Source organism: Hyposmocoma kahamanoa, unplaced genomic scaffold (genome assembly GCF_003589595.1).
Source record: "Hyposmocoma kahamanoa isolate Upper Pololo Valley unplaced genomic scaffold, ASM358959v1 213, whole genome shotgun sequence".
In the NCBI taxonomy this organism is placed as follows: Eukaryota; Metazoa; Arthropoda; class Insecta; order Lepidoptera; family Cosmopterigidae; genus Hyposmocoma; species Hyposmocoma kahamanoa.
The window spans coordinates 469135-496134 of NW_020653734.1; the positions used below are offsets into that span (position 1 = coordinate 469135).

The 27000-nt window shown below is 37.7% G+C and overlaps 1 protein-coding gene across 3 annotated transcripts in view; it reads left to right on the forward strand.

Moving 5' to 3' along the window:
* LOC113227695 (protein daughterless-like) overlaps positions 1-27000 on the forward strand; it is a 215993-nt gene that overhangs the window by 160415 nt on the left and 28578 nt on the right. Inside the window, exon 1 of one of the 3 annotated variants that reach the window (XM_026460670.1) lies at positions 4375-4652. The exons of the other annotated variants lie outside the window; for them this stretch is intronic. The gene's annotated coding sequence lies outside the window, so the exon portion shown is untranslated. Of the gene's footprint in view, positions 1-4374; positions 4653-27000 lie in introns of those variants that run through there. 3 annotated transcript variants of the gene reach the window in all.

Genomic DNA, 27000 nt, shown 5'->3' on the forward strand with positions numbered 1-27000 from the left:
TCTGTTACGGATAGGCGTGTCGCTCACCACCAGGTCCACGACTTGTACGTACCGTCACTTGATATCATAAAAAGCAAAAGTCTCCATTTTGCAAGTAAATTTTAGAATCTATCAAAAACAACGAAACCATCTTTAGTTGCCATTTCCGCAAAACTATGATCATGTGGGTAGACATGTTATTGCTTATCAGCATCCATTTACTGTACGTTACCAAATGTTTATACGTCTAAAGTAAGCCTGTAACGCAGTGGGAGAGCAGTTGCTTCTCATAGAGAGTTCGACGCTTCGAAGCCCTGTAGCACACTTACACTATTGGTAACGCCAGATAGTTTGTGTCTGTGCTCGCATCTCCTTTTTCTTTCGCTTCCCAATCCGTGCTATGCCAAAGTGGAAGAAATCGCCAGTGACTTAAAAATGAGTGTGATAAAAATGAAAAATCCGCATCTGCATCTGAAGCTGTGTACGCCAGTTTTTACATGGTGCCGTTATCGGTGTCCGCATGTGAAGAGGTGAAGCAGTATACGGGCCTTTCGACGTTTCGGATATAAAGGTTGGTGATAGCACGGCTTCCCATCCCTTTACTTTGCGAGCTCACCTATCCCCCAGCTCTTATAGTAGACTAACAATTTTAAATGAAGTATCCTTTGAGAGACTGGAGACCGTACTAGGCAACTAAACCTGTATTACGGTTGAGCGCGTACTTATGATATGCATATGAATACAAAAACCGGACATACATTTTTTTTTCCTTAAAAAATCTGTGTGTTCGATATTTGTATACATAATCATAACAAAACTAATAGACTTATTTTACAAAATATCTCAATAAACACATGTACTTATTACTTCTTCTTTTTTTATATACCGTCGTAGCGGACTGTCGCCTAAACACTGTGTAGACCCGTGTATAATGAATTATTAAGAATTGTGTCATTAATTTCAATGCTTTTCTTTTTCAGGTAAGACTAAACGGATTCTTTATTTAGTCAAGTTTAAGTTTAAGACGGTAAGTTTCTAGTGTCTCCAAAACTCTAAATATGGAGAGTATATAATTAGAAATTGCAGTACGTTTACTCGTCAATTGCAGATTAGGGAAGTTGAAAATAAAAACCAATACGCAGTGTTAATAAACCACACGCCACATGTGTGAAATTATTATCATAGATTGATAAATTGTATGATTCGATTATTTTCGTCCGCTATTTGTTAGGTATGAGTAATTCGTAGATATTTCGCTTGGTGACACATTTTTATCGCCTTATTGTGTAAATGTAAAGCGGCAACCGATTAGTGACCGAGAAGTGGTAACAGAAACGTGACACTTCCTGCAGCAAGATGAGAAGATGACATCTTCGAAGTTTCGGGCCGTAGAAGGCTGTGTCTAGAGCAAGAAGAAAAGTAGTGGATAAAACCCGACTATAGATGACGATGATATTGTATGCAACGATGATGAGCTCCCTTCTATAGGGAGAGCTTATAAGAGATCTCCTATAGGTTTCTACGAAGGATTTGTTACTGGAAACACTCAGTATTCTGACGTCCACTAACTGCGACGAGGTTTCGATTTTGATGATTCTGCTTTTGTTTGAAAGAGTGTACCTCAGTATTGATCCAATTTCAATAAAATTTAGCAAATCGATTCCACGGAGTTTTGAGTTCAGTTATTCAGTAAAAAAGTTATAATCTTAAAAACCTTTTTGTATAAACCTCAAAGTATCAAATAGTTAATTTTAGTAAATAACCGATATGCCCTCAATTTGTTTGTAGGCCTGATGTTTGACTGTGTAAAGTGAAACTACAACTTTTGTTTCTGTCAACTTGTATACAACCTGTTTTCACATATAAATGAGTTATGAATTATAAACTATACATAATATTTGGAGAGATTTGGAGATCTATTAACCTTAATTACGTTTTAAATCGTAATTTGACGTAAGAAACAAAGGAACTTCCGGTTGAGTCTGTTATATAAAATACTTGAATCTTGAAATTCCTTTAACAACATAAGTAAAGTGATAATTGTATTACAAAACCGGTAACTTGTAGAAATAGAAACAAAATGCGTCAGTGAACGTTCTGGCGAGTGGCGAATTGGCGATGGACCGTCCCCTGTCACTGGCAGGGGAGAATTGCGTAACATTAACAATACCCTGCCATTTTACTTCACTTGTGTTCGATAACGTTAAAAATTTCTTGGAAATTAGACTTTTGGAGATGGCAATTGTCTTTTCTAGTACTTTAATTTGTTATTTTGCCTACGTACGAAAGAAAAAAACGATCGTAGCTCAGTCACGAAACGTTTTAACTTCTCAATGTAGAGTTTGACGGTTTGAATCCCCGCGTTACCGACATTTGTGAATATTTAGTAGCTATAACTCTCCATAACGGCGCGATATAAATCCCACTGCTGTGCACGGGTGTCCTCGAAAAAGAGGATTTAGGATATAGTCCGCCACGCCGGTCTAGTGCGGGTTGGGAACGTGGTTGTGAACCTTGTCGACATCCTGGTTTTTATGAAAGTAAAGTACAAATACCCTACGGATACACTCTCGAAGTCCGTCAACGAAAAGATGGATGGGTGCGTTTGAACTGTCAAATCGCGTTGTCGTACATTCTTAGTCCCGACCCCGATCGAAATTCGAGTGTTTAGGTCATTCGTAGTGGAAAAACGGCCATAAGTACGAATTTCGAATGTGACCATTACTGCGTTCCGAAAGGGTAAGGGTGCTAGTGAAATTACAGGCACATGGAACTTGTCAACTTATGTCTCAGAGTGACAGACGCTGTGGCAGTGCCCCTCGGATCTTTGCTATTTCAAACTCTGAGTGGCGACTATTATGGACAGGCATTTTGCTTACCACTAGGTACACGACTCCGTCACTTGATATTATAAAAAAAAAAGTTAAAAAAAATGGCGCCCGTGAAGCTTGAAACTTATAATGTCAATTCAAACACTGCTTGCATGAATGATATTAAATTCAAAAACATTTCCAATAGTGCTTTTTTGCAGTTATATATAATGTAACGATTGTTCACCATGACACCTGCTGGAAAGTGCAGATGTGGGCAAGGACAAAAGGAAGATACTGTGGATTAATAGTTGTGACGCTGTGATGAAGAATTGAAGAATTTGTCATAAGGTTCATAAAGATTCTTGAAGATGTGTAGAGAAGCCTCCATTGTCACGCCATTTAGTTAATTGAGTCGTTTGGTGGTTATTTCTTCGATTTTAGTGTTAGTTTTCTACGCTGAGCTTACGTAGAAGAAATTGCTGTGTATGTATATGTTACTATATTGTTGCCATCCAATAGTATAGACACAAATTATATTATCCATTATCCGTTACTGTATCTTCGATGTAATTAACATTTTTGTGATTATTATCTTAGTAATAAGTGTATTATAGATTACTTAATTACTAATAATCCACTTCCTATGGAGGAGGAAAGGTTAAGGTAATCGCGTCAGAGATGATAAAACTTGTCGAAGGCTTGTAATATCGCAAAGTTTGCTCCAAGGTAATGAATTAGAAGGACCAATAACGAGGCGCACATGGATTGATATAGTACACAATTATAACCAATCGTCGTGTCTTTTAAATCGTTATTGCTCTCCGTTATGCTCCTTTTACAACTCCTACGCACAAACTCCAATAAACTTCCCCTTAAAACCCTTAATTTCCCCGCAAAAAAAAAAAGAAATAAAAAGTTCAAAACTCGGTTTATTTATCATCGAAATCCATTAATCAAATGAACTACTGGCCACTAATTATGGTTTTATAATCTGCTGAAAATTCGAAATTTAAAAAAGTTGCGCTCGAAAACTTTAACCTCATTACGCGAGCGTCGTGGTAAAACTGGCAACGTCGCTTTTTCTGCTGTGTTGCCAGGGAGAGGAGAGCTTTTTGTCCTTAGTTTTTAGGTACACTAACATAAAGTTCCCGGTCTGCTTAGGTTTAATAAAGTTTCTCAAAGTTAATGAAACAAATTACAATTCGAACCTGACGTCATATTTTGTAAGTTCAAAATTAAAATCTGCTGCAACTAACAATAATGTTCACTATAGCAAATGTTCTGTTGTATGTTTTAATCTGGTTATGATGATTTTAAATTACGTCTAGGAAAAAATCGTACAAGAATTCCAGTAGCAGACAAATTGTTAGTGCTATTTACTAAGCTAATTTAAACATTATTCAATTATTTAAATTTGTATCTATTTACACAAACATCGCCTACCTGAGAAATTTGTGTAACGCAAGGTTTACTTTAACGTTACTAAATAAAACGAAATAAAGCGCGTGAGCGATAGAGCAAAATCGTTGCGCACCCTGGCAACCCCGAGCGAAGTGAGCGGCAGTCGACCATGGCAAGTCCGTCGAATCGGTAGTGTTGTCCCGCGCAGCACGACGCGAAAACTTTGTGATGTAACTAGTGCAGTGCTCAGACAATAGCTGTGTTTACCTTCACCACGATTGTTAACCCCCATTTTATCAGTGAATTTTCTTTTGTGAAACCTCCTTTTTTAATCAAGTGCATTGAATTAACGTTCGTGGAATGGAAATTGAATTTTGCATTTATTCGAAATTTGGAACTTAATTTATTGTGGTTTTAAAAAATTATTGAAGATTTGAGTTTTGTTTTATGGATTGGCAAGTGAGTGTCCTAAAAAGTTTTAGTTTTTTTTTTAAATAGCGTTTGTGGTTCACGGTATCATTTTTGTTTTGTCAAGTATCTCAACAGTTGCAGAATAGGCTGTGTGATTTGACTCGCATAGATTTTAAAAAAGTTATTTGGCTGTATAACTTTGTTTCCGAATTCAAAAATATATGTATTTTTTTTAATAATGTTCGTTTCGGTTGTTTATGGCAAATTTACTTATTATCTGCAGGCCAATTGTTATTCTCACAATTAGAATACATTGACGGGTTTCGTGAAGTTCAAAGTTTTTGAAGTTGAGTTGTTAGTGTGATTGTCTGTCATTATAATAAACCGAAAGTTTAAGGCCTGTATTCCGTTTTATTATTCTAATTTAACGTTCAATTAAGAAAGTTCAGTTGGTGTGCGGTAAAAGCCGAGCCCAGATAACTATTAAAATCTAAATTTAAATAATTTTATTGCCTGTGTCCGATTGAGTTAGAATGATCTGTCCATGAAACGAACAAGATGTTTGTTTTACAACTAATTTTAGAAAACACATTGATTTAGATTTTTATTGACGGGATAGTTACTTCTTATATCTAAATCCCTCTAAAATAACTATTTTTCTCTATATACTGCTAGATCTTAGATTGTAATTTTTCGTCAATAGTTCAATTTTCTGACATTTTCTCGAGGAATCGTTATATCTTTGTGGTGGTCATTTTGAAACTATCTCTTACAATAAAATATTTTAGGGACAATTTTTTTAATAAACAAAATTGATGGCGTATTAACATTCTGCCATATTGTGTACAAACGTTTAATAGTGTTTAATTCTAAAAGACGTAATGTCCATGTCATCAATATCAATTTTTTGAAATTAAATGGTTTTACGCGTGACTGGTCGTAAATCTATATGGATGAAACTAAAAAACTTCCAATCCATAAAAAGATTATCAAACGCTTCTTTCAAATTGAAAGAAATCGAATTAAACTCATTTCAACGCTTAATTGCAATAAAAACAAGATTTTTTGAGATAACCTTATGAATGTGCCATGCCATTTCGGGATTATTTTTTTATTTCAAAAACTGACATCACGTTCACGTACAGTTCTGCAACAAAGTATGTTTACAAAATGTATTTAAAATCCGCCATTTTGGCGAACAGTTTATTTACGATCACTTCAAAAGAAATCCATCGTTATCCAATACATCTTTGCGTCTATTCATTTCATCAGTTCAAAATAAAGGAATAATGTTTTTTTACTACTACTCGTTTAGTTTATTTCTTAAACATTTTTAAGTTTTACTCAACGACGAAGCTAATAAGATAGTTAAAGAGTTTAGTAAATGTTTATGAGTAATTATACGAGCCACAGCTAAACTTCGTGACAACTACAAGTAAACCACAGGGATATGTGTGGCTTCGTAAAGTTGTTGGAGTCCTAAGGATACGGTAAATTAAGTCTGCTTTGTTTTGTGTATCACACTATCGATGGCATACAGTATATTATTGTGGTCTAAAAATTATTGCTGCCACTCGCGATACTAGTAGCCGCCATGCTGAAGTGTGAGGCATGTTTGCTATCGCGATGAAAGTATTTCAGATTCCAGATGTACAGATGTCATGAATAGTACGCCATTGCGATGAGTTCCTTTCGTGCACCCTCTTCTTGCTTTGTCACTAATTGATAAAGTGTAGAGCACTTTTTTTTAAATAAAGGATCATGGTAAGCGACACGCCTGTCTATAAGAGTTGCAGAGCTTTAAATCGTAAAGATCTGTTACTGCTCCTGTCACCCTGCGCAATAAGGCTGACATTACTGCTTGGCGGTAAAAATAGGTAAGGTGGCAGTACTTCCCTGGACGAACACTATCACAAGGAGCTCTGCTGCTACTAAAATCTTGTCCTCATTTCTCTGTCATACATGTGCTTGTATTACTTTGATTATGTATAATATTTGACATTACAATATGTGTAAAGTAAACCATGTGGTAGACAAATACTCAACCTCAAAAATGATACCATGCAATTGTATTGACTCAATAAAAGATTTTACATTATAGTACAGGGTCATGAGCACGTCAAGCTTTATATTTAAATTCAACTTTGCACCGCTTATGATAAGACTAATAGTCACTGCAAATGAAGAAGGCTGTACTATAGCCACGCACGCCAGGCGAATTAGCGATTGCAGTATACCTACAATCTAATACAATTCCAGGGATATGCTCGTCACCAACTGAAATTATTTTTTTCAGCTTTAAAAAAGGAAGAGGTTCTCAATTAGACTATATTTTTCTTGTATGAGGTTACGGGATTAATTAGTGAACCGATTTTGATGATTCTTTTTTGTTTGAAAAGGGGTACCTTAGTAGTGGGGCCGTTCAAATTTGAAGAATATATGCTACCTCTAAGGCTGGCAAATTAGGGGATGAATCCGGTTTATTGGATATCACCCACTTTCCATTAACCGATTTCAATAATAGAACTTGGCAAATGCGTGTAACTCTATAAACTAAAACAAAAATACTAGCAGTAGATCCCCTTATACAAGAGTTCGTTCAGGGAAGTACTGCCATCTTATCTATTTGGCATGGGACTTGTTAACTTATGTCTTACATTGAGGGGCGCAGTGGCTCTCAGATCTTTGCGATTTAAAGCTCTAAGTGGCACTGTTATGGACAGGAGTGTCGCTTACCACCAGGTCCACATCTTATTCGACCCGCCACTTGGTTTCATAAAAAAAAACTTTTAAAGTACTTAGGTTTTTACGTGCTTGTAAAGTCCGTCATCGCGTAGCGGTACTAAAGTGATACTTTTGATGTCCCAATGGACTAAAGTGGTACTTATAAGCCCTAGAGATGCTGTATAGCCACGCCACCCTATTTCTTTTATATGATATTTCACATGACATGTATTTTTTAACGGACTTCAAAAAAAAGGGTGGAGGTTCACAATTCGACTGTACGTTTTTTTTTGTATGTGTTACGCGATAACTTCATTTGTGGACCGAGTTTGATGATTCTTTTTTTATTTTATTGGAAAGAGTAGTGGTCCCATTTAAATTTCAAGAAAATATTCCACCTCTAAGGGTGGCAAACTAGGGGATGAATGACCTTTGAAATCGGTTTTATTTGTGTTTAAAAGAAAAATACAATTAAGTTGGCGTGTCTACGGAGGATTATTTGTGCCCACACCATCAATGCTCAAGTCAGGATTGCACTGGCAACACAAGCACTGGAAATACGACCCTAATGGCAGGGACTTGAGTATGATTTCTAAGCTTTGAATCATACTCAAGTCCTGACTTAAGCATTGAGTAGAGTTCTAGAATACGAACCTCAGCTATTTTTCTGAATTTAACCAATGTACAAACGTTAAAGACGTCGATGGACATTGCAATTATTCCAGTAGGTATATCATCTCTATGAACAAACACAATGAACATAACTCCGTAACACAATACAATCACACATTTGTATCGTTCTTGCCACCGCTATATCGGGCAATCGTTAAATCGATTCTTAATCTGGTAAATGCGATAAAATCTTTATTTATATATTCATTGCTAGTTTGACGTTTTATATCTGTCTTGTAATCGCTGTGATCTCATCTTCATTCTTAACTGGGATAGTTTGTACGAAACCTGTTAAATGCGGTCATCTTTTTTTTTTATAACATCAAGTGACGGGACGAACAAGTCGTGCGCCTGATGAGAAGCTACACGCCTCTCCATAAAAGTTACACTTCCACTCAGAGATTTAAATCGCAAAGATCTGAAGGGCACTGCCACTGCGCCCGACACCTTTGACAAGTCCCATTTGTCTGTAATTTCACCAGCACCCTTACCCTTCAAAACCAGAACACAGTAATGCCAACATTACTGCTTGGCGACAGAAATAAGTAAGGTGGCAGTACTACCCTGGACGAACTCTTTCACAAGAAGCTACAATTGGCACCTATAGTATTTTTTTTCTTTGAAAATTGTCAATTACGCTGATTTTACTTAACAATAAAACTGAAACTAATTAAGATTTAAAAAATAACGGTTATAGGGGGCTGTAGATCTCGTTTTACTGATTCCAGATATGTTAATAACTCGATTTCTTAAAAATGTCGATAACGTCATTTATGATTAGGACGTCGATATAAAGGGTATCAGCAATGAATGACAGTAGAATGGTGAAAGAAATATATAAATCTATGAGTGGAAGGCAACACTGGAATTGGATGGCCACGAAGAACGTTATCGTATCAAATCGAGAGTGTTCATAAAACGATTTGAGTGCGTAGTATGAAGCGAGAAAAATCTGTCAGGGCCGTGCATAATGATGAACGATAGTCTCAGTCTACCCTAATGGGGATCCAAAGGCATTGTATGGCTAAACCTTCTCCTTCGAGGAGACCCGTGTCCAGCAGTGGGACGTAGGGTTGATGATGACGATGATATTTGTTTGGATTTTAATTATATAACCATCTATGAGAAATACCACCATCCACTGATTAGAGATGTTTTAAATAATTGTAATTAAGTTTTATTGAATGTCATAATGTTCCACCACCATGCTATTCAATTATTTTTTGTGAAATTACTCCACTAGTTTGCTATAATTATTAAACAAAGATCGAACAATTAGAAAAAATACACTTCGATCCGGCTGGATTCAAACCAACGTCTCCTAGCAAACCGTGCCAGAAGTGGTTAGTTGAGTGATGATGACACTTTGCGTTTTTAATATTATCGCCTCGTTGTCGACCCAACTGTTAGCAGTAGAGCTCCATGTGAAAGAGTTTATCCAGGGAAGTACTGGCCACCGTACTTACTTCCGCCGCCAAGCAGTAATGTCATCATTGCTTAAACTACAAGCACATGGGTCTTGTCTAGCTCAGGTCTTTGCGATTTAAAGCTCTTAGTGGCACTGGAAATGTTATAAGTTGGTGTGACGCATACCACTAGGCATAAGAAGTTTCCTCCGTTACTTAGCATCATTAAAAAAGTCCTTTTGTGTTTTGAGTAATGCCTTTGTAGTTTCCTAGCTCTGGTATTCGGCACGTCCTTCGCATGGAGGACCACCGTTTGCCAAAAGTTGTATTCTACTCGGAGATGGCGGAAAGCAAACGGAAGCATGGTGGTCAACAACTTCGCTAGAAGGATGTGCTCAGAGACATCTACACGCTTGCGCTCTTGATCCATCAGGTTGGGCGGAGCTCGCTTCACATATGTTGTCTTGGCGATCTACTATCCTTAAAAATGTAAAAATATTCGAACGAAACATTAAACGAAAAACGCCAAATGAGTGAAGACAGACCTAACTCCTCTTATACATATACTTTATTGCTCTGTTTGTGATCGGGCATTTAAGATAAAATTCGGTATGGCGAGTCATATTAGGGCACATGTTAAGAAATAATCTCAGAGTGTCGCTGTTATCGAAATCGATCATTCGATCATAGATCATAGATCGATCAAATCATTGTTGACGATGCGACCTCTTTCTATCACCCTATTCTTTGGTTGCTGGCCACTTTTGAAATTTTAAATCGTTCTTTGATTCCTTTTTCTTCGACTTTCTTACTTTGCTCCGTTCCGTCGTCACTCCATATAAAATTCTCGAGGCGGCCAGACGTGCTCTTAATCATGTAACCTAACTGCCTATAAGCAGCAATAATACAAATACAGGCCCTTTTGGGGTAAGTTCTCTAATGATATAATAATAAGCTATAAGTTCTAACGTGTAGGGACTGTTTTTTATATTATTATACCTGTTTTTATATACCTGTCTTTGTTACAGTCTGTCCTTTCTTTCTTCTTTCATTCACCATTTTTGCTGTTACACTTCTACATTTGTGACCCGGTAACGCCACTAGATTCTCAAAATACGGCAGTAAATCCACATCTCAAAAGCCTCCAATATTCTTGTTGCAGTCTATGAGAGAGTCCAGTAACGATAATATTCCAGCACATTGTTATTAACCCTTTGATCAAGTGTAATGTCCCCAAGCTGCAGAATTAAAGCAATCTAGTCACGATCGGCTGTTAGTATACGTAAAAGGAATCTCATAGGAAATCCTTTAACCGTAACTTCCTACATCCCTATTACATAACGCCGTCCCACGCGGTTATTGTCAATGACGTTTATTATCATAATATTGTACTTACATCTCTCAGTCACATTCTTTATCATATTCGTAATCTCAGCTTGGTTTACTGTGGCATAATCTATTCATCCTGCAGAAAACCTGTCTTTTTCGTGATACCAAATGGTAAGCGAGACGCCTGTCCATCGCAAAGATCTGCGGAGCACTGCCACTGCGCCCAGCACCCTGAGACATAGTCAAAGTCAAAGATTATTTATTCCATAGGTAAAATAAATTTACACTTGAAAACGTCACATTTAAGCTACTGCTCGTTCACTACGCTGACCGCCCTGAGAAGAACGAGCAAGAAACTCATAAGTTGTCAACTCCCATGTGCCTGTGATTTCACCAGCACCCTTATCCTTCAAAATCGGAATGCGATTATACTCACATTACTGCTTGACAGCAGAAGTAGGTAATGTGGCAGTACATCCCTGGACGAACTCTTTCACAAGGAGCTCTTATGCTGCTAAAGTTTAAACTTAATAGCAAATTTTGACTATCAACAGGAATCTTACATTGCCTTTCTTCTAAACCGATGGCTTCCTTAAACTTTTAGGTTTTTTTTATGCTATCTGACACTTTTTAGATCTGAATTTGGTAGTAAAGTAGTAAGTGCAAATTCGCACCCCTCATGGAAGAATGGCATAAATGGAGTTACATTAAAAGCGTTTATTGCTCTATTACACGCAGAAAAATATAACCCACATACTCTCGAATTCTTGTAACTATATCGAGTAATATTTTAGATGGAGTTTCTGCTTATGCAATTCTTCCATGGGGGTTGCGAAATGTGCTAGCGTCCTCTCCCTACCGCACAGAGTTATCACATTCATCACTGTTTAGAGTGACCTATTTAAATATTTTTATATGAAACTAAAGTATGATGAAGTATTCAAAGTCATAGAACAAAAGTTATTCTTTATGATCTTAGTAAATAAATATCGTCGGTGTTTTTGTAGAAAGCGAGAAAGCGCCATTTTGAAAAATTTTTCAGGGAAACATGTTATAGTTTTTCACAACTGTTTTAAAATATTTACGTCCTGTCTTAAATAAGTTTAACTTTAAAAATTGAATTTAAAACAGGACGTAAAATATATTAAATTAGTCGTGAAAAACTAAAACATGTTCTCTTGAAAAAATTTTCGACGCCATCTTTTCGCCCTTTCAACAAAACATCGATGATCCTGTGAGAATGTTAGTATTTTATATGTAAATCTAAAATCTCATTCCCAAAGGTTTAAGTTTGCTGAAAAACCTTGATCGTACAAAATAGTAGCATTATCGATATTTATGATATGAATACCGACAGACGTTTGAATTGACGTAAAATAGCGTGCAATTATTTTCATTTGTGACACTTAAATCGATATATTCGCAGGGGGATATTAAATATTCAATAAGATTGTAGTACTGACGTGGCACTGTCTTATTGCTGGGCGACTGTGGTCGTGTCCGCAGGCTCTCCGCGGGACGCGAAGGACAACCCGCGCCTGGTCCCAACTTAACTACGTATCTTATTTGATTTGAAATTTGGGTGTTAATTACGTAATGACGTATTGCAACGTCCATAGTCACGAAGGGACTGCATTCACTCGTAGGAAGTCCAGATTATACATGTTCTATTTAGTTCAGTTGATGTAAAAAAATGTCATTGGTATATGTAAAGTACCTATTGAACACTGCGGTTTTCTTGTAAAATTTCGACGTAAGTTTGTGTTTTTTTTCTGTCGTGATAATTTGTAGGACTCTTCTTGTCACACCGTATCTAGTAATCAGTTTATATCCTCAATTTTACTATATATATTCAACACTTTCACTGTTTTGCGGAATCAACCAAAGCCATTTGAGGTGGTTTAGACCCTTAAGACCCGAATTTAAAATCAAATTATGTGTGAAAACCGTGAAAGCTTAAATCAGTTAACTAAGCAACACGCCTGTCCATTACAGTTACAGCGTCACTCAGAGCTTTAAATTGCAAAGATCTCACTGGCACTACCACTGCGCCCGTCACCCTGAGACATAAGTGGACAAGTCTCATGTGCCTGTGATTTCACCAGCACCTTTGCCCTTCAAAACTGGAACTCAGTAATGCTGACATTACTGCTGGACGACAGAAATGGGTAAGGCAGTACTTCCCTGGACGAAATCTTTCACAAGAAGCTGTACTGCTACTAAACTACAAAACTGTTTAGTACTAATACCTCTCGCTAAGTCCTGGTAGCCTAATGATTTGACATGCCGCCTGTCAAGCAGAGGGCGTCTGTTCGAATCCCGGCTCGCATCTCCAAGTTTTTCGGAATTTATGCGCGAAATTTTATTTGAAATTTACTATGAGCTTTCGTGAAGTAAAACATCGTAGTCTCCGCCAGTGTGGCGGTCTATGGCCTAAGCCCTCGCCTGAGAGGAGACCAGTGCCCAACAGTGGGCTGTATAAATGGCTTGATGATGATATCTCGCTAACGTTGAAGGAATTCCTCGCATTGAAACCTACATGTCGAAGACGGCTATGACACAACATGTGTATGTGAGTTTTAAACGGATTTAGTAGATGCGAAGCTGCAGAGCCTTGAACAGCGCCGCAATTCTGCCTATTTGTCGATATTCTACAGGATATATCACGGAGAATGAGCGATGGGATTGCTGGATTTAATTCCGCCTTCCCCTTTCAATCATCGGGGACTAGACGTAGGCCGGTGCTCCACCCATATGTTGTGGATATTCCAAAGATTCGCACGAAGCGTTACGCTTCCACATTTATATGGCGAACGGCTATGGAGTGGAATTCCCTACCTGCAGACGTATTCCAAGGCGAGGGTCAGTGGTATTATTTAGGTGTACCTTCTATGAGGTGATTATGGAAAGAAACGATGACCATTAATATTATTGTCGTGAACAGTTTTCGTATTACACAGTTGCCAGCTGTGCATTGTGACGTGAATATCGAGAATTGGTCGGTTGCACTCGTAGAGAAAACTGTCAATTAATACTAATTGTGTTAGTAGTAGAGCTCTTTCATTCATTTCATTGTTTTAACAGTAAGGGTCCTGGTGGAACTACAGGCACATGGGACTTTTCCACTTATGTCTCAGGGTAATGGGCGCAGAGACCATGCGGTGCATACCTCAGATGTTTGCGATTTAAAGCTCTGAGTGGCACTGCAACTGTTATGGACAGGCGTGTCGCTTCATAAAAAACAAAAAACCTTTTTGCCATCGTTTGAGGACGAGTATTGGCCGGATACAGTCGTTTCAATATCACGCCCGCCATCTTGGTTTTTTTTAAATTCCGTTATCAAAAATAGCAGTGGAGCTTTTTGTGAAAGAGTTCGTCTGTTGAAGAACTTTCATGCGAGCATTACCACAGTTTTAAGAGTAAGGGTCTTGGTTAAAATACAGGCATATGGGACTTGTCTAGTTTACGTCTCAAGGTCACTTGCTGTCGTATCGCATCTCAGGTCTTCGCGATTTAAAGCTCTGAGAAGTGGCGTGTTTTTACCACCAGGCGAACGACTTATTCATAATCTTACTTGATAATCATGAAAAAAACTTCCACCTTTTGTGGTTCTGGTGACTTGCTTTTTAATTTTTTAAACTGTTGCGGTCTCTAGGTGTTACAATATAGTCGGGCATGGGAAACGTAGTTTGTGGTTGCAATCAAATTTGGGAAAGTCAATGTCAAATATATCTTTATATCATAGGTAAGCAAATCACACTTAAAATCGTCGTACTGATTAAACTATAATGCTCATTCGTAAGGCAGATTCACCTGAGAAGAATTAGCAAGAAACTCTAGGAGTTGCTCTTCGTAAATATACATTTGAATACATTTATCGTTACAAACATTGACTTACAATTATATGGACGTCGGGTCCGCGCTAAAAAGTGTCCGAACTTATAGGGCGTTAAAATCGTATACAGAGCGTCATTCACGCTTTAGTCTTCGTTTGTTCGACTGACAGCGAAGCAAGCAAAATTAGACAGTACTGCGATGACATTACAATTTAAATTCAATAAAAGCTTTTTCATATTCCTTGACATGTCACTACGTTTAAATAGGTTGACTTGGGCCATTTTTTTCGTGGTTTTTGTATTAGACCCGTCGTCCATTTATTTGTAAGTCAATGGTTACAAAATTTAATTTAAACATCTTACATCGAGACATTTGACTTAGTAGGAGATTTTTGTTCAACAACGTAAACTGAGGTTTTTTTTAATTTACAACCAGCAACACCGGTTTTGTAATTTTTAAAATCAATAAAAACAAAGTCAATTATTTTTAATTAAAATAGAATTTCAAGTTGGTAGGAACTTTTAGGAAAGACGAAGTTTTAATTAATTTCACATTTGAAAAGAACTTTGTGGAAGGTCCAAAGGTTTACGTCGTTATTTCCGACTCTATGTGTGGTCAGTAGAACAACGTGTGTAAATAAGAACAATCAGGCCTTTATAAGATTTAAATTCAACCTTATTCCACTCACTATAAAACTGAACTGAACTAAACGAACTGCTCAAACTGCATGCAACGACGGCGATGAATGTCGCAGTCTCTTGAGACTGAATACTAGAAATTAAAACAGATAATAGCTTCCGAAATGTGTTGTAGCACATGACATTCTGATCTGAACTATTCAATTTCAAATTATATGAATATGGGTTATCTTATACGTATTATAATATAGAATCAGTGCTATATTAGATTGAAAAAAATAAGTGAGCTGTCAGTTGGCTGTCAGGTTGTAGATTTTTGTTTGGATTCGTTTTTCTTACGATACCCTCGTTCGCTGAGCTGTTTAAATTAAAGGAAAAACCCTGTTCATCTTTTGCTATCGCTATTACAACATAAATATTGTCACTTACCGAACCAACTGTCTTATATAACAGTAGTTAATTTTTAGGGCTGCGCATTTCGACTTAGTACATTGTTTCGTGAGCTACAGTTCGTGTCATTGTCTTCCGAGTGAGCTATAATCATATATAAAAAGAGGTAGATATAGACTGCTAACAGATTGACCGCCGTTATCAACATCATGCAGTCGAGGTCTCGCGTAACGACTTCAGGCATTAACTACATGCAGTTAATCCGTGAAGTCGTTATCAACTTTTGATATTTATTATCAACGTTGATTACCACTTCACTAATAAACTGCAAATATGCTGTCAATCTGTTAGGAACCATAGATACATATACGGCGGTTAGTGGGCAATGTTCGGTTTTAAAAGCTGACCAAAATTGCTAAAATCGCACGTCTCAGTCAGTCTCGACGATTCATTGTTTGGCCCACTGGCAGAAAGTTACCTGGCTGTCGGTTTTATGCAGAGTATACTTCGGCGAGTGTGCTCGCTTCATCAGCTCATTCCACCCGCCATCGGACATCCAGACGAACTATTGGCGTAATAAGCTCTTTTCTTATATGCACGAATGCCCAGGAATGGAATTCCCTGCCTACACCTGTGTTTTCGAGCACATACAGCCTGAGTATTTAAGATGCGACTGAATTGGCATCTTCTGGGCGAGCTCGTCAAAGTCAAATAACCATTTATTCCGTAGGTAAAATAAGTTACACTTGAAAACGTAATTTTTTAAGCTACTGCTCATTCACCGCGCTGACCTCTCTGAGAAGAATAAGCAAGAAACTAGGGATTGCTCTTTTCAAATAAACTTAAACGCTATAGAACACACTTTGAATCGTAATTATGTGAACTAGACTCATGTTGTCTTTCCATATATCTTCAATTTTGTAATATGACTTTTCAATTAAAATACTTTTAATGTAAGTGTTAAACTTAGGAAATGATAATCTTAATATATACTCCGCAATCTTATTGTCAAAACGTATACCATAAAAGAATCGTTTATTGTAGTTAAACGTAATCGTGGTACAATGAGTTTGAACTTAGTTCTAAGGTTAATATTATGGATATCTTCTTTCTTATTGAAATTATGTATATTTTTACGGGCATATAAAATATTTGAGTAAATGTACTGTGATGCCACAGTCATGATACTAGTCTCCTTAAACTTTTCTCTGAGAGAAATCCAAGAACCTAAACGGTACACAGAACGTTCCATCGTAAACCCTATCTTTGCTCCACGATTGGATAGTTAAAAAAAGTTACGCCAATTACGTCAGATATATCAAAGAGCAATTAGGCCATAATCACGTCTCTGGCTAGTTACTTAGCGACCTTTCTGTCCCATCACTACTTTATTATCAGAACGCAATGATCAAAGCCCATCTAGGGCCTCAATAAAGCCACTTTTAACGACCCTATACATGTTGTATATTTGACTTAAACGTGTCGTATATATGCTTAATAAATAAATGACACATTAAACTCTTATAAATATTCTGTAGGTGTAGCGACGTTCCGTCTACATTGACTGAGGTAGAGGCGGGATTTATCGACATTGAAATATCGATTGTATTTTACATTCTGAACATACCATAATTGTCGTTGATGATGTTGTTTGTTACCGTCAATTTATTCTTGTTAATTATCTTTTGCTTTAATTGCGGAGGTTAATAAACCTTTTTGAAGTTATGTCCCTCTAAAAGTATGACTGTACGTATGGCAAATAAAAAACGAAGTACTGGTCGAGACCAATCTGATATGCCCAAACACGATAAGTTCTACTATAGGTAATTAAGTTCTACTATAGGTTCTGGTTTCAGCATCAGATCAAAGTTGCCATGTTATTGTAATGTCATCGGATTTCAATAATTTACCAAATTTCAAGTCGACCGGGCAAGTAGAAGTAAAAAGCTAAAAACATTGTGTCATGCGTAACGTGACGTATACGTCCCGCTTTTAGGTTTCGTGTCCCGCTGTCCCCAAAATACCTAAAAGTGTCCCGCTTTCATAAAACAGTACATTTAAAACTTAACAATACATTTTAAAAAATGGCTCGAAGTCGAAAAATATATAAAGCCATTCAACCAGACTTCGAACACCAATATATACACGATTAGATTTTTTTAAATTTTTGATTCATTAAACCATTACGTAACTATCATAAACACACTCTGAGGGGAAAATGGCCACGTTAGTCATGCGCAACATTTATATTACGTTGCACATTTTGCAACAGTAGACTTTCTTGCAAAATAATCCATCCAGGAAAGTCACCACCACGCTTATTGCAGCTGCCAAGCAATAATGTCAGTATTATTGCGTTCCGTTGAAGGGTGCTGGTGGTACAGGCACGTGGAACTTGTGAAATGAAGTTTTTTTTTTGTAATATAATGTGACAGGGACACTGCCACTGCGCCCGTCACCCTGAGACATAAGTTGACGTCCTATGTGCCTGTAATTTCACCAGCACACTTACCCTTCGAAACCGGAACACAGTAATGCTTATATTACTGCTTGGCGGCAGAAATAGGTAAAGTGGCAGTATTTCCCTGAACGAACTCTTTTAAAAGGAGTTCTACTGCTACTAAAATGTAAAAAAAGAATCTGTTGTCGTGCTTCAAAAAACTGTAACGGGGATATTATACACCAGGTACAATCAGCAGATGGAAAGTTGCACTTCCTTTTCTTATTGGACGGGTTATGCGGACGTGCCGTTGCCTCCGTAATGTATTTATATGACGTGATTATGTTATCTATGAAACTACATGTGATTGCAGGACACCTAGCGATGCGCAACATTTGTTGATTTCATGTCATTTGCTGCACACTAAACAATAAATTAACCGAGTTCGAAATAAAGAAAATGGCTGGTAAAATAAGTCCGCATTTGATCTCCATGTCACGTGATGAAACGTGTCGATGAAGTCAACAATGGAGCGTGATGTACACCTGGGTAACGCTTATTCACTCTCGCCTTGAAAAGATCCAAGTTATTATAAAGTTCAGAGAATGTCTGTAGGTAGGGGATTCCACTTCATAGCCGTTCGCAATATAAATGTGGAAGACTAATATTTAATGCGAAACTTTGGAATTCTCTAAATAGGGGATGGAAATCCAGCCTACGTTTAAATTACGGTCTGGCTTTTAGTAAGGATGCTGATGAAATTACAAGCACATGAGACTTGCCGATTTTATGTATCAATGTCACGGAAGCAGTGGCAGCGCCACAGCGCCAAAGCTGTAAGTGGCATCTGTTATGGACAGGCGTGCCGCTTACCACCAGGTGCACGACTTGCTTGTCCTGTCACTTGGTATCATAAAAAAATATCCCGCCGGCGTTTATCAGTCTAGATTGTTTTGTTTACGTGTTGACTACCTACATTTTGTTTACAATTTCGTATGTAAGCATGACGCTCTATCCACATTTGATAATTATACGTTACCTAAAATATCGATAAAAGTATTTGCAATTTATCGATAATACGACACTCTACAAACCAGTCGCGGACACGCAGACACTCACGCGCAGACTCTGAGCATGAATAGATCAGTGGGTCTAACACTGATACATAATTTAATTGGAGAACTTGTTTTCCGTGCGTGAGAAAATGCATCTGAGTTTTCGTTTTTTATTTTATTTCCTACATCAAAAAAATACATTTCGGAATTTGTAAAAAAAACATTAAACCTTAAACAACTGAATACGAAATTGTTATATTAGGGACAATTATGCTCTGGTCACACAGAGGTCAGGAGGAGAGAAACGCTCGTTTCAGTGTAGAACGCTTTCGCGCCTCTGTGTGACCTGGGCATTAGAGCTGAAATTACGAACGCGCAAATTACAATACCGCACCCTTGTGTTTACTAATCTTTTATACTACGATACAGGATTGTTTTTACGAACCTGAGACTTCGTAAGTGTAAAACACACGGAGAACCGCTGCTAGTGGGGCGCCCGCGCTTGCATTGTTTCACGCTTTAAACACAGACATAACCGAAATGCTTTTTACCACATAACATAATTCGTACCCCGCATTGAAAAATAGCATAAAAGGAGTTACGTCATTAGATACAGAAAAATATAACCCACATCCTCTCCAATTCTCGTTACTCTATCGACTAATATTGCAGATATAGTTACAAGAATTGGAGGGATTGGGAATGGGATTAACTCACATCGGTTATAATTTTCTGTATCTAATGGAGCAATAAACATTTTTGACATAACTCCACTTATACCGTTCTTCCATGACGGGTGCGATATTGACAATTATTCCCACCCGATGTTGCCTGGATGACATTGCTATTTAGCATAAAATTGTTATGTGTTCTAGTTGATAATTTAAATGTGGAATAAAATATTTCTTTTTCAATTAAGTAATTAATTTAAATCGATGTATAACTTGTTAACGATATTAAAAATATACGTAGTTTTTTAAGAAAACCGTTGTAATTATGGGAACGTTTGTCGTATTAAAAAGTGTTAGAATAATTAATAATAATTACTATACGAATTCTACCAACATCGTAACTAATTTACTCAAATAACTATCACCACGTTTAATTTACTCAATTATTTCATTCATGTGTGCAGGGCCATGTGATATTATTAAAAAAATATTCTAACACCCAGTTGTCTGTAGAAGTGCATACGATTACATGTATAATATTACCTTCAATATATTTATGTGCCTAATTTTTGGCCGGACACTGTTAAACTGTACTCCTACATCGATCTCATAGTTTTTTTAGTAGCAGTAGAGCTTATTGAGAAAGAGTTCGTATGGGGAAGTACAGCCGCCTTGTTATGGTTTTGATGGGTAAGATGCTTGTGAAATTACAAGCACATGGGCGTTGTCAATTTGTTTCAGGGTGACGGGCGCAGTGGCAGTGTTTCTCAGATCTTTGCTATGTAAAGCTCTGAGTGGCACTGCAGCTGCTAACTGCTATGGACAGACATGTCGCTTAACACCAGACTCGACTTGTTCCTTCTGTCAGTTGGTATCACAAAAGAGAAAGATTGAAAATTATATTATTTTTCGTGGCCCACCACAAAAAAATATTGTTAAAAATTTGCAACTATGCAAAAAAAATTATATAGTCATTTTGTTACATGTCAACTTCTAAACAATCCATATTCTCAGAAATAATTTGTGAATTACGTCGAATAAAAAGTCGCTCTCAGATTTTCACTTTGCACACCAGCCCCGAAGCTATCAAGTGAACAATATCGTCAATACAAACACGTTGAGTGCCGGTTTGATTCTCGGTAATACGAGACGTAGAGTGCTCTTGCGCTCTTCCGGACCCGCGTCGCGTCCGTTGTGGATTTTAATTTTTTTTTCCTGTAGATTGTTTTTTACGTGGCGTTGAGAGGAATTTTCTATTGATCGAAACGTAGCATGGGTAATGTCGTTCATCTCTATACTTTACTCCGTTAAATTTAGTTTGGTTAAAATGACACAATGATAAACTTCATGAACCAGTGATGGGACACGATCAGTGAAACCGAGAGAATGAGCCTGTTCTGTCCCACGGCTGGGCAAAGGCCTCCAATTCTTTTTCTAGTGATTCCGGTTTTGAACAACATCCGGCCAGCCCTTTAAAAAGGAGTCCAAATCAACCAGTGGCCTATCGCGTCGCTGTTTTGAGATGTTAAAATACGTATATCCACGATACATTTACATACGAATGATTTTTGAGGTCGATTTTTTCAGCACTCTGTACTGAGATTACATTAACATTATTCAAATAGAAATTCATATATTTTTCATAGATGGCGCTACGGCTAAAAAGTCGTTGAAAACCAAATACAAAGATCGGACAACAAGCACATAGAAAAATTCGTGAAGTCCGCTGGTTCGTTCCGTGGCTTAGTTGGCATGGTATCTGACACGGTTTGATATAAGACGTCGGTTCGAATCCGGCCGGATCGAAGAAATTTTTTCTGAGTGTTCGGATCTTTGTATTAATAATTATAACAAACTAGTGGAGTAATTTCACATAAGGAATAATTGAACATCAATTCAATAAAAATTAATTAGTAAATTATAATAAGTTATAAGGGCTCACGATAAATTGTTTTAATTTTTTATCTTTTTTATTTTTTATTATTGTTCCCCATTGCGAGTTGGTGCTTGTGCAATAAACACTTTTTTTTCTTTCTTTCAGAAATAAGTATGGCAGTAGCACTTCCCTGGACGAACTCTTTCTACTAAACTAATCATAAATGTAAAACATTATCCACTTAGTATTTGCATTATTTTATTATAGACCGTTTCCCGACCTAATAACCCCCCATTAGAAAGTGGTGCCACCTGTACCACGTCAGTGTTCCGCCGGTATTATTAGAGGGTGAACTGATATTAAACATCCCGACGAAAAGGTTGACGTGGCGGTTGACAAAATAATAGTTACAAATGAATTATAAATACACGTACTTACGGGAAAATGACATGAATTACTTCGGGGACCAATTCTTATAGGGTGCGACATCTTTTTCAATTTATAATAATGTCGCTGTCGTCAAAAAAAGATTTCGGAATTTTCTACTCATCTTGTAGCACTTCTAGTAGCAGTAGAGCTCCTTGTGAAAGAGCTCGTCCAGGGAAGTACTGCCACCTTATCTATTTCTGTCGCCAAGCAGTAATGTGCTTTGAAGGGTGCTGGTGAAATTACAGGCACATGGGACTTGTCGACTTGCGTCTCAGGGAGACGGGCGCAGCGGCAATGCCCCTACGATCTATGCGATTTAAATAGGCGTGTCGCTTACCACCAGGCGCACGTCTTGTTCGTAGCGTCACTTAGTATTAAAATAATCTCAGTACAGAGTACTAAAAAAACCGACCTCAAAAGTACGTGGAATTACGTCTATTTGCCAAGTTTTATTGAAATATCCCCTAGGTCTATACAGGACTTGACTTATATTGAGAGAGAAAAACGCCTTGAATTGGAGAATAGCAAAATCAACCATTAAAATAATTGCTCCTTATAATAAAATTTAGGCGCTATTTATAAAAATGAATCTTCATGCGTGAACAGCCACCCTTTGAGGTGGATGATATTCTTCAAAATGAAATGGGACCACTATGTAGGTACCCTCTCTCCAACAAAAAAGAATCATCAAATTCGGTTCACAAATGGCGGAGTTATCGCGTGACATACATACAAAAAAACAGTCGAATTGAGAACCTCCTCCTTTTTTTGAAGTCGGTTAAAAAAAGTAAGCACAGTAGGAGAATGATTGGAATAACTGTGGCGGAGTGTACATATCACTTTAGTGCAATTGCTTTATGATACGAAGTGACGAGACGAACAAGTCGTCCGCCTGGTGTTAAGCGACACGCCTATCCGTAGCAGACAAATAAGTAATACTCGACCATAGTCAAAGACAGTGACAAGTATGAAGCTTCACTCGCATCGTGCGTCTGCTAACTTGATCGGGTATTACTTATTTAACCGGACGTAGTACGGGGGTAGACCCCCAATTCCTAATCCGAGAAATACCGGCCTGAAATGTCACAAGGATCAGTTTATCTCCAGGTGTAGCGATATTCGTATTCTCTCGGATTCGCTCATTCCTAACAACCCTATCTAACCACCGACCCAAATAACTAATTGCCCCTTCTACCTAATTTCTGTCACGCGCTGCAGCAGGAATCTGGCCACCAGTTGCAGCTGGTTGGTCATCCCCTCCACAATCCCGGGTGTGTCACTCCCTTAAACTGTGCCCCCTGGTATATCCGGCTTGTCCGGGTCAGATTTACTCTAGCTGGGTGTGGTCCCAACAAGCAATGGGAGTGAGAGAGTCTCGGATTCGGAACGAATACTATTTGGAGGCAATGCGCAGACGCGCTTATTGCATGGATATAAAGCATTTTCTAACCGCCTCGAACCGATTCCACGTTAATTACCCTGGTGATTCTCTTAAAGAAGACCTGTGCTCAACAGGTGACGTATAATAGGTTGATAACGATGAAAATATACACCAAAGCTACATAAAACAAGTCAAGAAGCGTGTACGTCAGAAGGCGACACAGTGTCTGCCAAGTAACTACTTCAACTTAGCTATAATGTAGACACTTGGTATTCAGTCACTGTTACAATCATGACCCTGCATATTTAACTACGTAATGACTGACTTGACGCCCGGTTCACATTGCAAGTTCAAAGATGGTGCATCTATTAGTCAAGCATGCGAAGGAATGTGCTTTTAATTGTTAAATGCAGCTCTCGACCTTGAGGTTAATTTGTGTTTGTAGTGTTATTTACGTAAACTACATTCGTTGAATCGCATCGCTCCATTGCTGGGTTATTGTCTATTCTTCTTTGTATCGTGTGCTTTTTTATTTTAGGACAGGGTTATTTTAGCTTTTTCTAGTCATGGACTCCTCTCAAAATTTCAAAGAGCACATGGACTTTTTTCAAAAAAAAAAAGGAGATTTAGCTTTTACAAGCTTTCATTGCTTGCGATTGAACTTTACACCATAGATAGTTGGTGTGACGTTTGTTGCTTCATATCGATGCCTTGCTCTCTCAAACACGTATCTTATAAAGAGCGATTATTTAGGAGATGGCGATAATGGATAACCGTCAAAGGGCGTGAAAATTCAAAATTCTACCTATTTATTTACAACATATTGTACTCGTATACCAATTTTCATATTAATGCATTGTGTTAGGAGGCTCACCATGGACCCACGGCGTTCACTACACGGACCCCTTAGGAACCATGGATCACGGGTTAAGAAACCCTGTTTTAAGAGTATATTAACTTTCAATAGTTGCCGCTTTGATTGAACTATATGTTGCCTCGTGAGGATATTCTATCGTACACACCAGCAAATGCTGCAAAGAATGTTTTGGAGGACCACAGTCACATTCCGTTAGATCAGTGTTCAGGATTCAAGAACATATTTCATCTCTGTTACAACTTACCCGAGTGCGAAGTCATAGCAGATTGCATCTTGAGGGCACGCTGTGGAAAGAGAAAAGATCCTCATTTCTTTATCCCTCGGCAGCGTGGTTCTGGTGGGAAAAAAGCGCATATAGATACACTGCACGCGTTTTTCCTATCGGAATATGCAGATGCCACCGCCTTCCATTTGATAAGATCCTGACACACATCTTTCGTGTCATCAATACGCATCCGTGCTTTCATACACGCTCGTCGGTTATTGTACTCTTGTCATAGCCTGTCTTTATTAAAAAAAAGTAATTTGATGCACAGGCTAATAGACATTGCATTTTTTCTTTACTTACGCTTGAAAAGCGGATGTTCGAAGTGTTTTTTTAAAAAGCGTTTGCGCTCTGCATCCGGCTCGTATTCAATCCGAATCCGAGATTATATAAATCTAGAAAACTCGTGCCCACTTCGAGTGTCGTTTGTGCGCAAAGTCCATTTAGAGTTATTTCTCGGATTCGGAACAGGGGGTCTCCTCTGGATCTCCGTCTGTCGTCCGTCCGAAACAATTACTGCCAAATAAGCAATACTTGACCAAATGAAAAGACGCGTGATGCGAATGAAGCTTCATACTGGATACTTGTCTTTTAATTTTGTCGAATATTACTTATTTGACGGAGATCGAGAGTAGACCCCCTGATACGAATCCGACGTAGTTCGCAAACGTTCTAAGATTATTTATCATGCAGTTTTTGCATACTTGGGTTACAAAAATCCAACGTTTAGTTTGAGCTCCTGCACGTGGTTTCGATCTATGATATTTCAAATAAACGACGCTGTCACTGCTTTGCACAGAGTATACATTTTTATTTCACTGCATTCAATGTGTGCGCGTCACTTCTAGGTCTATTTAAAATACCTTCCACATTCCACAACAACTTACGCGAGAATGTATACGATGCAACACTCATAATAATATTCTTGTATGATCATGTATTGCACAATTGCACCTTATCCTCTTGTTGTTAAGATTGAAAATAATTGTCGTCTATATTATTTAATTATTTCCACCTTTGTATTGGACTACAAAAGAATGTAATGTTGTTTGATGACGTATTTGTGAGGCATGTTTTTAACCCATTTAAAAAATGAAAGGGATTCTTATTTTGTTGGAAAGGGGGTACCTTAATAGTGGTCCCATTCGAATTTGAAGAAATTATTCCACCTCCAAGGGTGGCAAATTAGGGGAAGATTCCGGTTTATTGGATTTCATCCATTTTCCGTTAATCGATTTCAACAAAACTTGACAAGCAGAGGTTATTCAAATAGTAATAAAAAGTTATGGTAACCTAGAGCTGATCTAATGGTGGAAATGGCAGACAGACGAGAGGAACTCCTCAACCGTGTACAGCAGCTACTTTGTGTTTGGGCCTATATGATTATTTTTGACTTAGGACTTTCATGTTTTCGTTATTTGGTGTGGTTGTGTGGCACATCACCCATGGAATAAATTTTATTGTTTTATTTTTGAATTTTTTCAACGGCTACATGTTTATATATTTTCATAAACATTATTTAATCACAACATTTAAAATTTTAATTACTTAAAATTTAATTTTTTTGTCTTGTTCCACTTTTATTATGTGTTTAAGTATTCTATGTCCTACCTTCGAATAAGTGCTTTGTAGAATGTAACATAATTACATAGAATTTGATGTCTCGTAGTAATTATTATTAATTATCCCGTATAATAAAAAAAACAGTAATTATAGTAATTACTGTTTACAACTGGATCTTTCCAGTGACGATCATAAATTGAGCTCTGATTTCAAATGCAGTTCTATATCTATCCACTGCGGGTCACGGGATTTTTCCGTGGGGAAAGTCCAGGCCAATGCTTCCCAAAGTTTATATCAATTTTAAGACTTTCGTGGTTATTCACCGAATGATTATCACTAATATAAGGTTTCTTACCACGGTATGACTTCTTTTTATTTTATTTTTGGAAAATAAAAAGAAGTCATACCGTGGTAAGAGACCTGATATTAGTGATAATCATTTGGTTTATATCAACCCTCAGGGGATAACTCCAATCTACGAGGGGTCTATGTCGGCGAAAACATGCGAGAATGTGCCCCAGTTAGGTGGTTTGGGACTAAAATTTTGGCATTACATCAGGCAGTACCTATTTACATGAGTAATACTTTCCTATAATTGATAAATATTGTATATATTTTTTATTATAAAGTTACGGGACGAACAACACGGTGCGCCTGGTGGTAAACTACACGCCTGTTCATAACAGTTGCAATGCCACTCAGAGCTTTAAATCGCAAAGATCTGAGGGGCACTGCCACTGCACCTGTCACCTTAAGACATAAGTTGACTAGTCCCTTGTACATGTAATTTCACCAACACTTATACCCTTCAAAACCGGAACGCAGTAATGCTCATATTATTGC